Raw genomic sequence first — 13,608 nt, forward strand, 5'->3', positions numbered from 1 at the left:
AGCGGTGGGTGGGCTTTAGCTAACGGTGGCGGACCGCTCTTTTATAGCTAAGAGGGCCCGGCCACACGTTTAGCAATGATGTTTTCAGCAGGCATCCCGTTCCGGTCCCCGCCCAGCAAGCGGCGGGAACCGGAATCACCGAAAATCGCTGGTCCGGCAATTGCCGACATGCGGGGGTCACAGGACCCACCTCGGCGATGTGCCGGGATGCCTGCTAAATGATTTCAGCAGGCATCCCGGTCCGGTCCCCGACTGACTAGCAGCGGGGACCGGATTTTCCACGGGCATACCCATACGCCCTACGTCCTTAAGGACTCAGGATGCAGGGCGTATGCATACGCTCTGCATCCTGAAAAGGTTAAAGTATCCTAGCAGTAGTCTATTATAATTCACAGGACTTGATTGATGTTCTTTAGATGTATTTCTAGTCTTATACTGTATATTCCCCATTGAACGTAAGATCCTATAAAGTGGTAGGACAGAATGCTATAACACGTTCTAAATGTGCTGGGCTCATCCCTCCTGGTGGGGATGATTTTTCTTGATTTTGTGGATGATGCCTTCTCCAAAGGACAAAACATCCATATGATTCACATGTGAATTACCCTTTAAAATCTCACATTTACTGTGGTAAAAGCAGGATCCTGTGGGCTATGCAGTTATTGTAACTTTCTATGACTTTGATTTTTATACTTGTGCTATGATGTAAGTAGCAGGCAGGGGACAGAATGAAATATGGTGCCTTGGCTTCCTTCCATGCAGGGCCAGCCCTACAATGGGTCCCGCTGGGTCCATCAAACCCAGACGGCACCTTCACAGAGGCAGCAAATTGACGCCCCAAGAAGATTTTTAACCGCTTTCTGACACATGACGTACCAGTACGTCATGGGTTGGGTGATGGGAATATGACGTGGGTCTGTTGGTCGGGTCAGCTTCATAACCGGCAGATCCCAGCTGCTATCAGCAGCTGACATCAGCCGGTAATGATGGACATTGGAGCTGGCTCCATTGACCAGGGCCGGATTATCATTGGAGCTTTTGGAGCTCACGCTCAGGGCCCCGTACTGCCAGCAAAGAAAGTGGGCCCCGCTCCTTAATCTGGCCCTGCCATCATTTAAATTGCTAAATGTCATGATCAATAGCGATCACACCATTTAGACATTAAATGCTGGTCATCCCTTGGGTCTAAGGGACCCATCTGTAGTTATGTGATGTAAAATCTGGTTGCAGATGGGTTGCTGGGGAAGAACGGGGACTTACCCGTCCTTCCCAATGCTCCATGGATCGGTGGTTGCTTAAAGAGTACCTGTCACTAAACTAACTCACACTATGTTCCATAACTACACCCCTCCTGCCCTTAATTTTTTTTTAGAGCTTTAAAAAGCTCTTTTTCCCACTTGTATTATTGCTCACATAGTGTGAGCTGCCGGCAGGAGGATGTGGGTGTACCCCAGCAGGCACAATGCCACTGAAGCCTGCTAGGGGACCACTTCCACCCTCACATCTCTGTTGCGCTCCGTGGCGGGGAAAGCCTTACATATGATGTAATGAAGACCTCCATCAGACTGTAACAATTTGTCATGCAGGCTATCTCCTCACTCTGTTTCCAGCGTTGCACTCAGCTTCGTCCGACGACCGCAGCGGGCACATCGCTCGCTCTCGCCTATCTGATTGACAGGCAGTGAGCGAGCTGTGCCTCGCTATTTGCCGAAGCACTTCCTGAGTTTGGTCTCCTGCCAGGCCGGAAGGAGACTAAATTCACTGAATCAGTAGCGTTAGGGAACAGAACAGCGCCGCCTAATGGCTGTTTTTTCTAATGAATATAAAAGTTATTAATTTTAACGGTCAAACAAAGAAGCTTTATTGTAGAGTACAAGATCGCAAGACATCAATCAGTACAAATCAATAGAAAAAGTATACAAGTTATGTCCTATCGGATGGCAAATAACATAAACATAGCAATCAAGTCTGCGCCAACAATACAGAAGGTTACAAATGGGCTGTTCTTATAGTAGGCAGTAGGATACACATTAAAAGGGGGCGAGACTCCTCCAGATAAATACAGAGTAAAACAATGTGACATCGAGGGGCAATAAGTAGAAGAGATCCACGGATTCCACACCGCCTCAAACCTCTCCACCGCATCCTCCCTAATGGCGTACAACTTTTTACTTAACATGATATTATTAATTCTTTGAAGCACCGGAAATGATGACAAAGAGGGCTGCTTCCATTATGAAGCAATATAAATGCGAGTTGCTAAAAGAATGTGCTGCGCTAATTTAAATACCTTAAACGGCATTCTACTAGGTCTATGACTAATCAAACAGAACAAGGGAGTGCGAGGAACATGGCAAGGTAAAATGTGTGTCATCATCTCTAGAACCTCAGTCCACAATGAACTAACTACAGGACATCCCACCAGGTGTGATACATAGTACCCCTCGCTCCGCACTGGCGGAAGCAATAGGGGGAGACTGTAGGGTATATAGAGTATAGTTTCGTCGGAACCATATAAGTACGGTGCAACACCTTGAGAGACGTTTCAGACAAAGCAATTTGCAGGCTACCTTTGCTAATGGATTCGCAACATGCGTGCCATTGGGACAGAGACATTTCAGAACATAGGTCCAACTCCCAGTCCAGCATAAATTTCAGTTTCCTGTCTATCGGTGTTGGTGCATTAAGGAGGGCGTATATCCTAGATAATATGCCTGGCATTCCAGGTGTATATAGGCAGTGAGCCTCAAATGATGTCGTGTTCACCTCATGGTCTCTCGATAGATAGGAGGAATAGAAAGAGAGGATCTGAGCGGCCTGAAACCTTTCTGTCAAGGGGACTGAGTACCGGGAAATTAAAAGATAAAAAGAAATCAAGCGTTTCCGGATCAAGAAATCCGTGAGACGCGTCAATTTGTTATCGATCCACCACCGAAACGCAAGAGGGTGTAGACCGGGAGTAAACAGAGGAGTAGCTAGAAAGCAAAGGAGAGGAGAGATGGGAGACTGCAAGGATAGCTTAAAGCGCACCGTTCTCCACAAGGACAAGGCTCGTAAAGCAATCCAGGCGGAGGAGGGTAGTAAAGAAGAGATCGGAGCAGGCGACCAAAAAAGGGAAGAGTAAGAATAAGGCGAAAAAAGGGAAGATTCCAAAGAAACCCAGCGTGGTGCACCTCGAGTAGAATGGATCAAGGATAATTGGGCCAGACGTGCAGCATAATAATATCTGATGAAGTGTGGGACAGATAAACCCCCCACCCTTTTATGGAAATGCATAAGGGAACGGCCTATCCTAGGACGGTTACCCGACCATATATATGCAAAGACATCTTTCTGAAGCTTAAGAAGATCACACAATGGGACAGGTATGGGTAAAGTGCGGAATAAATATACGTGGAAGCACCACCATTTTGATAACATTTATTCTACCAATCCAGGATATGTACGGAAGATCCCATTTCCGTAGGTCTCATCTGATAGCTGCATATAAGGGGGGGTAGTTAGCGTGATACAGCAGCGCCAGTGATCTCGCAAGCTTGATCCCCACATACGGGAGTCCAGCACTAGAATCCCTAAATCCAAAGTTCAAATTGATCAGCTGCTGCGTACGGGCTGAAACATTACAATAGAGTACCTCTGACTTAGCTACATTTACCCTAAGACCCGACCGCTCACCAAATACAGTCAACAGTTTAAACAGGTTAGGAAGGGACACCATGGGGTTCGTCAGGGTCAGTAACAGGTCATCTGCAAACAAGCTCGTCTTATAAACAGATGACCCCACCTCCAAACCCGCAATATCAGTGTCAGGATCCGGATAGGTATGCAGCAAGGACACTGGTGGTGGATCCTCTGTGTCAGTGGGGTGAAGACGTGGGCCGTACCAGGGGAACAGAGTCTAAGGGGTTACTGGTTTTCACCAGAGCATGCCGCAAAGTGGGATGGACTTGCAGCGGCAGGTAACCCCCAGGTCGTTCCACCCGATAGCGACTCAACCCCAGCTGACAGCTGAGACAGGCTCGGTACAAAAGGACAAGGCAAGAGCAAGGTCGGACGTAGCAGAAGGTCAGGGCAGGCAGCAAGGGTCGTAGTCAGGGGCAACAGCAGAAGGTCTGGAAACACTGGCTTGGGAACACACTAAAAGCTTTCACTGGGCACAAGGCAACAAAATCCGGCGATGACAGGAAGGGGAAGTGGGTTTTTATAAGGAAGGCACAGGTGCAGGTACTGATTGAGCCAGGGGCAAATCAATGGCGCACTGGCCCTTTAAATCTCAGAGAGCCGGCGCTAGGGAGCTGGGCCGTGCGCATCGGGACTGAGCAGACGGAGGACGGGGCAGGTGAGGAGACTGGGATGCCAGCCGCGGGCGGGCGCGTCCTGCTACGCGGATCGCATCCCCGCCGGTAGCAGTAGTGCAGCGCTCCCGGTCAGCGGGTCTGACCGGGGCGCTGCACGGAGACGAACGCCGCGAGCGCTCCGGGGAGGAGCAGGGACCCGGAGCGCTCGGCGTAACAATCAGGATTACTGCGTATCAGGGCTGCCAACGGTTCCATCACTAAAGCAAACAATGCAGGGGCAGCGGGCAGCCCTGACGAGTGCCCCTTTTAATGGCAATACGTCTGGGAGAGGAGGAGGGCAATTTCAAGTAAGCCGTTTGGGAGGAATAGAGAAGGCGTAAGACACTAACAAAAGGGCCTGATAATCTAAATTTGGACAGTACTGCAAAAAGATACGGCTACGTAACACTGTCAAATGCCTTCTCTATATCCAATGCCAACGCCAGCATAGTGGTGGAGGCAATATTGGAGTGGTGAATAATGTCTAAGATCGTGCGCACGTTAACATGTGCCTGTCTGCCAGGAACAAAGCCCACTTGATCAAGGTGCACCAACGCTGGGAGAAAACGATTAAGCCTAGAAGCAAGGATAGAAGTGAGTAGTTTGGAGTCGACATTGAGAAGAGAGATTGGTTGGTAGTTAGCAGGAAGAGAATGATCTTTAAGAGGTTTAGGAAGAACAGTGATGAGAGCATCAAGAAAATCAGGAGACAAGGAGGAAGCAGAAAGCAAGGAGTTGAAAAAAGTGGTAAGATGAGGGAGCAGAAGAGCAGAGAATTTTTTATAGTAGGGGGCTGACAGCCCGTCAGGACCCGGTGACTTACCGGACTTCAAGTGATCAATAGCAGCCTGAACTTCCTCCTCTGAAATTGGGCCGTTCAGAACCTCTCTGTCCTCCGGGGAAAGGGAAGGCAAGGGGATAGACGAGAGAAAATCACGGATCTTTTGTTCATCAGCACTCGTGTGACTAGGGGGGGGAGTATAGAGACGCATAGGCAGTGTATGAGGTCATGAGGAGGAGACTGAGGATGGGGTGCCAGGGAGGTCAGGGTGGCGGTGTATGAGGTAATGACTTAGGTAAAGACTTAGGGGTCTGAGGGGGGGGGGGGGGGGGGGGACAGAGAAGCCTGGAGAAGGACAGAGAAGCCTGGAGGAGGATAGATGGGTCTGGAGGATGACAGTGCAGAAGTGGAATTCAGCTAGACTAAGAATAAACACTGTGTGACAGTGTTATTATTATGGGAACAGTGTGTGGCAGGGTTATATTTGGAGGGTACAGGGCAGGGGCGGACATATCGCCTGTGCAGCCGGTTCAGCTGCACAGGGGCCCAGCGTGAGAGGGGGCCCGCTGCCCTCTCCAGGTCCGGCCCCAGAGGCGAGCATTAGGCCACATACCACCGCATACTCCCCGACCACAGCAAGTTTGACAGCACCCGGATGGACGCTGCGTCAACTACCCCTGCAGCCAGTGGCGTCTCTGGGGGGGGGGGGGGGGGGGCGGGGTTAGGGGGGCCAGAGGGGGCGACGGCCCCCCCTACATCATGATTGCCCCCCCCTTGTGCCCCCCCTAGCAGCAGTAGGTCACTAGCAGCTCTCATGGCCACCAGTAAGGGGCCCGAGCCCCCGCTGCACCCGACGCCCCCCGGAGCCATCTACTCCGGCATTCTTTTTTTAAATAAGTCTTCAGCCTACAGCCCTGTCACCACGCAGGGGCCGCGCTATGCAGACTGGGAAGAGCAGACAGGAAGCTCCTCCCCCTCTCTCACTCCCCTGTATGCTGGACCTTATGGAGCAGGCCCGCTGTGTGTATACAGGCCCGGACACCACCAGTATGGAAGACTTACCTGCCCAGTGCCCACTGCTGATGCTGCCCTTTTAAAGTAAGTAACTTGCTTGGGGGAGAGGGGGAAAGTTGTAGGAGACAGTGGGAGGTAGTTCAGTGTTTCCCAACCAGGGGGCCTCCAGCTGTTGCAAAATTACAACTCCCAGCATTCCTTTGGCTTTATGAGCATACTGGGAGTTGTAGTTTTGCAACAGCTGGAGGCCCCCAGGTTGGGAAACACTGATCTATCTATCAATCTATTATATATCTATCTCCTATCTATCTATCTATCTATCTATCTATCTATCTCATATCTATCCATCCATCCATCTATCTATATCCATCTATTTATGCATCTATCTATCTATCTTTCTCATATCTATCTATCTCATATCTATCTCATATCTATCTATCTATCTATCTATCTCATATCTATCTATCTCATATCTATCTATCTATCTATCTATCTATCTAACTCAGATAGATGAGAGATAGATAGATAAGTAGATATGAGAGATAGATAGGTAGATGGATGATATATAGATATATATATATATATATATATATATATATATATATATATAGATAGATACATAGATAGATATGAGATAGATAGAAAGATAGATAAATAGATGATATATAGATAGAGAGATGATATATAGAAAGATACATAAATAGATGGATAGATAGATGATAGACAGATCGATAGATGATAGATACATAGATATGATATAGATAGATAGATGATAGATAGACATGATATAGACAGATAGATAGATAGATTAGATAGATAGATAGATGGATATAATATAGATAGATGGATATGATATAGATACATTTATATGATATAGATAGATAGATCAGTTTCCCAACCAGGGGGCCTCCAGCTGTTGCAAAACTACAACTCCCAGCATTCCTTTGGCTTTATGAGCATACTGGGAGTTGTAGTTTTGCAACAGCTGGAGGCCCCCCTAGTTGGGAAACACTGATCTATATCAATCATCTATCTATTATCTATCTATCCCAAAAAAAATAAAAATCAAGAGACCAGCAGCACACAGAAAAATTAGTGCAAAAAAGGTGGAGATTTATTGCATTATCCCAGTGTGCAAAAGAAGCGACGTTTCAGCGACCTCTCGTCGCCGTTCTCAAAGAGCTTGTACACTGGGATAATGCAATAAATCTCCACCATTTTTGCACTAATTTTTCTGTGTGCTGCTGGTCTCTTGCTTTTTTCTAGTACAAGTGAACCTCTCACCAAGGTCCACACCCAGCGAGCACCATTGCATTGGTTTTCTTAATTTTGTTGTGCTGCTCTTCTGGAGTTTTTTTTTAAATCTATCTATCCATCTATCTCCTATCTATCTATCTATCTATCTCATATCTATCTATCTCATATCTATCTATCTCATATCTATCTATCTATATCATATCTATCTATATCATATCTATCTATCTCATATCTATCTATCTATATCATATCTATCTATCTATCTATCCATCTATCTATATCCATCTATTTATGTATCTATCTATCTTTCTATTTATCTATCTATCTCATATCTATCTCAGATAGATGAGAGATAGATGAAAGATAGATAGATATGAGAGATAGATAGATGATATATAGATAGATATGAGATAGATAGAAAGATAGATTAATAGATGATAGATAGATGATAGATATGATATAGATAGATAGATGATAGATATGATATAGATAGATGGATAGATAGATGATTGATTGATAGATAGAGCAGTGTTTCCCAACCAGGGGGCCTCCAGCTGTTGCAAAACTACAACTCCCAGTATGCTCATAAAGCCAAAGACATGCTGGGAGTTGTCGTTTTGAAATAGCTAGAGGCCCCCTGGTTGGGATACACTGATCTATCTATCTTTCTCATATCTATCTATCTATCTATCTATCTCATATCTATCTATCTATCTATCTATCTATATATCATCTATCTACAAAACTAAAGATCCAGCGGCACTCCCAGATAAGGTGCAAAAACAAAGTGTTTTATTCCCCCATGTATGTGTGACATTTCGATAGCATCCCGCCATCTTCATCATACGTACAGTTGTACATTCTGTAGTCTCACATCACTGTGCTTCATAATAAACTGTGGCATCACTGTGCTTCATAATAAACTGTGACATCACTGTGCTTCATAATAAACTGTGACATCACTGTGCTTCATAATAAACTCTGACATCACTGTGCTTCATAATAAACTGTGACATCACTGCGCTTCATAATAAACTGTGACATCACTGTGCTTCATAATAAACTGTGACATCACTGTGCTTCATAATAAACTGTGACACCACTGCGCTTCATAATAAACTGTGACATCACTGCGCTTCATAATAAACTGTGACATCACTGCGCTTCATAATAAACTGTGACATCACTGCGCTTCATAATAAACTGTGACATCACTGCGCTTCATAATAAACTGTGACATCACTGCGCTTCATAATAAACTGTGACATCACTGCGCTTCATAATAAACTGTGACAGCACTGCGCTTCATAATAAACTGTGACATCACTGCGCTTCATAATAAACTGTGACATCACTGCGCTTCATAATAAACTGTGACATCACTGCATTTCATAATAAACTGTGACATCACTGTGCTTCATAATAAACTGTGACATCACTGTGCTTCATAATAAACTGTGACATCACTGTATTTCATAATAAACTGTGACATCACTGTGCTTCATAATAAACTGTGACATCACTGTGCTTCATAATAAACTGTGACATCACTGTGCTTCATAATAAACTGTGACATCACTGCGCTTCATAATAAACTGTGACATCACTGCGCTTCATAATAAACTGTGACATCACTGCACTTCATAATAAACTGTGACATCACTGCGCTTCATAATAAACTGTGACATCACTGCGCTTCATAATAAACTGTGACATCACTGCGCTTCATAATAAACTGTGACATCACTGCGCTTCATAATAAACTGTGACATCACTGCGCTTCATAATAAACTGTGACATCACTGCGCTTCATAATAAACTGTGACATCACTGCGCTTCATAATAAACTGACATCACTGCGCTTCATAATAAACTGTGACATCACTGCGCTTCATAATAAACTGTGACATCACTGCGCTTCATAATAAACTGTGACATCACTGTGCTTCATAATAAACTGTGACATCACTGTATTTCATAATAAACTGTGACATCACTGTGCTTCATAATAAACTGTGACATCACTGTGCTTCATAATAAACTGACATCACTGTGCTTCATAATAAACTGTGACATCACTGTATTTCATAATAAACTGTGATGTCACAGTTTATTATGAAGCACAGTGATGTCACAGTTTATTACGAAATACAGTGATGTCACAGTTTATTATGAAGCACAGTGATGTCAGTTTATTATGAAGCACAGTGATGTCACAGTTTATTATGAAGCGCAGTGATGTCACAGTTTATTATGAAGCGCAGTGATGTCACAGTTTATTATGAAGCGCAGTGATGTCACAGTTTATTATGAAGCGCAGTGATGTCACAGTTTATTATGAAGCGCAGTGATGTCACAGTTTATTATGAAGCACAGTGATGTCACAGTTTATTATGAAGCACAGTGATGTCACAGTTTATTATGAAGCACAGTGATGTCACAGTTTATTATGAAGCACAGTGATGTCACAGTTTATTATGAAGCGCAGTGATGTCAGTATAGAGATAACACAGTGATGTTATAGTTCAGAGATAATATACACAGTGATGTCACAGTACAGGGATAATACACACAGTGATGTCACAGTACAGGGATAATACACAGTGATGTCACAGTACAGGGATAATATACACAGTGATGTCACAGTACAGGCATAATATACACAGTGATGTCACAGTACAGGCATAATATACACAGTGATGTCACAGTACAGAGATAATACACACAGTGATGTCACAGTACAGGGATAATACACAGTGATGTCACAGTACAGAGATAATACAAACAGTGATGTCACAGTACAGGGAGGGATAATATACACAGTGATGTCACAGTACAGAGATAATACACAGTGATGTGACAGTACAGGGATAATACACAGTGATGTGACAGTACAGGGATAATACACATAGTGATGTCACAGTACAGGAATAATACACAGTGATGTCACAGTACAGGAATAATACACAGTGATGTCACAGTACAGGATTAATACACAGTGATGTCACAGTACAGGAATAATACACAGTGATGTCACAGTACAGGGATAATATACAGAGTGATGTCACAGTACAGGGATAATATACACAGTGATGTCACAGTACAGGGATAATACACAGTAATGTCATAGTACAGGGATAATACACACAGTGTTGTCACAGTACAGCGATAATACACACAGTGATGTCACAGTACAGGGATAATACACACAATGAGGTCACAGTACAGGGATAATACACACAGTGATGCACAGTACAGGGATAATATACACAGTGATGTCACAGTACAGGGATAATACACAGTGATGTCACAGTACAGGCATAATACACAGTGATGTCACAGTACAGGGATAATATACAGAGTGATGTCACAGTACAGGGATAATATACACAGTGATGTCACAGTACAGGGATAATACACAGTGATGTCATAGTACAGGGATAATACACACAGTGATGTCACAGTACAGAGATAATACACACAGTGATGTCACAGTACAGGGATAATACACACAGTGAGGTCACAGTACAGGGATAATACACACAGTGACGTCACAGTACAGGGATAATATACACAGTGATGTCACAGTACAGGGATAATATACACAGTGATGTCACAGTACAGGGATAATATACACAGTGATGTCACAGTACATGGATAATACACCATGATGTCACAGTACAGGGATAATGCACAGTGATGTCACAGTACAGGGATAATACACACAGTGATGTCACAGTACAGAGATAATACACACAGTGATGTCACAGTACAGGGATAATACACACCGTGAGGTCACAGTACAGGGATAATACACACAGTGATGTCACAGTACAGGGATAATATACACAGTGATGTCACAGTACAGGGATAATACACACAGTGATGTCACAGTACAGGGATAATATACACAGTGATGTCACAGTACAGGGATAATACACACAGTGATGTCACAGTACAGGGATAATATAGACAGTGATGTCACAGTACAGGGATAATATACACAGTGATGTCACAGTACAGGGATAATACACAGTGATGTCACAGTACAGGCATAATACACAGTGATGTCACAGTACAGGGATAATACACAGTGATGTCACAGTACAGGGATAATATACACAGTGATGTCACAGTACAGGGATAATACACCATGATGTCACAGTACAGGGATAATACACAGTGATGTCACAGTACAGGGATAATACACACAGTGATGTCACAGTACAGAGATAATACACACTGTGATGTCACAGTACAGAGATAATACACACAGCGATGTCACAGTACAGGGATAATACACAGTGATGTCACAGTACAGAGATAATACACACAGCGATGTCACAGTACAGGGATAATACACAGTGATGTCACAGTACAGAGATAATACACACAGTGATGTCACAGTACAGGGAGGGATAATATACACAGTGATGTCATAGTACAGGGATAATACACAGTGACGTCACAGTACAGGGATAATACACAGTGACGTCACAGTACAGGGATAATACACAGTGATGTCACAGTACAGAGATAATACACACAGTGATGTCACAGTACAGGAATAATACACAGTGATGTCACAGTACAGGAATAATACACAGTGATGTCACAGTATAGGAATAATACACAGTGATGTCACAGTACAGGGATAATATACAGAGTGATGTCACAGTACAGGGATAATATACAGAGTGATGTCACAGTACAGGGATAATACACACAGTGATGTCACAGTACAAAGATAATGCACAGTGATGTCACAGTACAGGGATAATACACACAGTGATGTCACAGTACAGGGATAATATACAGAGTGATGTCACAGTACAGGGATAATATACAGACTGATGTCACAGTGCAGGGATAATACACCGTGATGTCACATTACAGGGATAATACACACAGTGATGTCACAGTACAGGGACAATACACACAGTGATGTCACAGTACAGAGATAATACACAGTGATGTCACAGTACAGGGATAATACACAGTGATGTCACAGTACAGGGATGATACACACAGTGATGTCACAGTACAGGGATAATACACAGAGTGATGGCACAGTACAGAGATAATACACAGTGACGTCACAGTACAGGGATAATACACAGTGATGGCACAGTACATAGTTAATACACAGTGATGTCACATTACAGGGATAATACACAGAGTGATGGCACAGTACAGAGATAATACACCGTGATGTCACAGTACAGGGATAATACACACAGTGATGTCACAGTACATGGATAATACACAGTGATGTCACAGTACAGGGATAATACACACAGTGATGTCACAGAACAGGGATAATACACAGAGTGATGGCACAGTACAGAGATAATACACAGAGACGTCACAGTACAGGGATAATACACAGTGATGGCACAGTACAGAGTTAATACACAGTGATGTCACATTACAAGGATAATACACAGAGTGATGGCACAGTACAGAGATAATACACAGTGATGTCACAGTACAGGGATAATACACAGTGATGTCACAGTATAACCATCTCACAGCCGGACCACCATGTAATTTCAGCAGAAAATAAAGCAGGGCCTCATGTTCAAGTTTCGCCTAAGGCCTCACAAAGTCTAGAGCTGCCTCTGGCCATAAGTCCCAGGTGGCACTTTTCAGGGGTGGCATTTTGCTGCCCCCTTTTTTTTTTGTGCCTAGTAGGTTCATGGTAGGGTTGGCGCCGCCGCTGCTCACTGTTCTAAAGCAGCTGCGGGGTATAATAGCGCAGCGGGCACTTTAGACAGTGAGTCTGCCTCCGGCCGACCAGGGTCTGACGAGGGACGTTGCACAAGTGACGTACTTCTGCAGACCCGCTCAGGAGGACGTCAGTGACGTCACTCGTCAGGCCGCTGCCGGAGAGGAGAAGCGCTGTGCAGGGCAGGTAAGTGTGTCTCTGTGTGTGTCTGTGTCTGTCTGTGTGTTTGGGGGGGGGGGGGGGCTATGGCTACCTAATGTGAGGAATCTATGCTACCTAATGTGGGGAAACTATGTTACCTAATGTGGGGAATCTGTGCTACCTAATGTGGGGAAAGTATGCTACCTAATGTGGGGAAAGTATGCTACCTAATGTGGGGAAGCTATGCTAACTAATGTGGGGAAAATGTTACCTAATGTGGGGAATCTGTGCTACCTAATGTGGGGAAACTATGCTACCTAATGTGGGGAAACTATGTTACCTAATGTGGG

General features: G+C 44.3%; 1 protein-coding gene across 1 annotated transcript in view; it reads right to left on the minus strand.

The window, feature by feature from the left end:
• The window catches only part of AFG2B (AFG2 AAA ATPase homolog B), a 287,286-nt gene that overhangs the window by 52,910 nt on the left and 220,768 nt on the right, over positions 1 to 13,608 (minus strand). The gene's annotated exons all lie outside the window — the stretch shown is intronic.

The sequence above is a fragment of the Hyla sarda genome, chromosome 4, assembly GCF_029499605.1.
Source record: "Hyla sarda isolate aHylSar1 chromosome 4, aHylSar1.hap1, whole genome shotgun sequence".
Classification (NCBI taxonomy): domain Eukaryota; kingdom Metazoa; phylum Chordata; class Amphibia; order Anura; family Hylidae; genus Hyla; species Hyla sarda.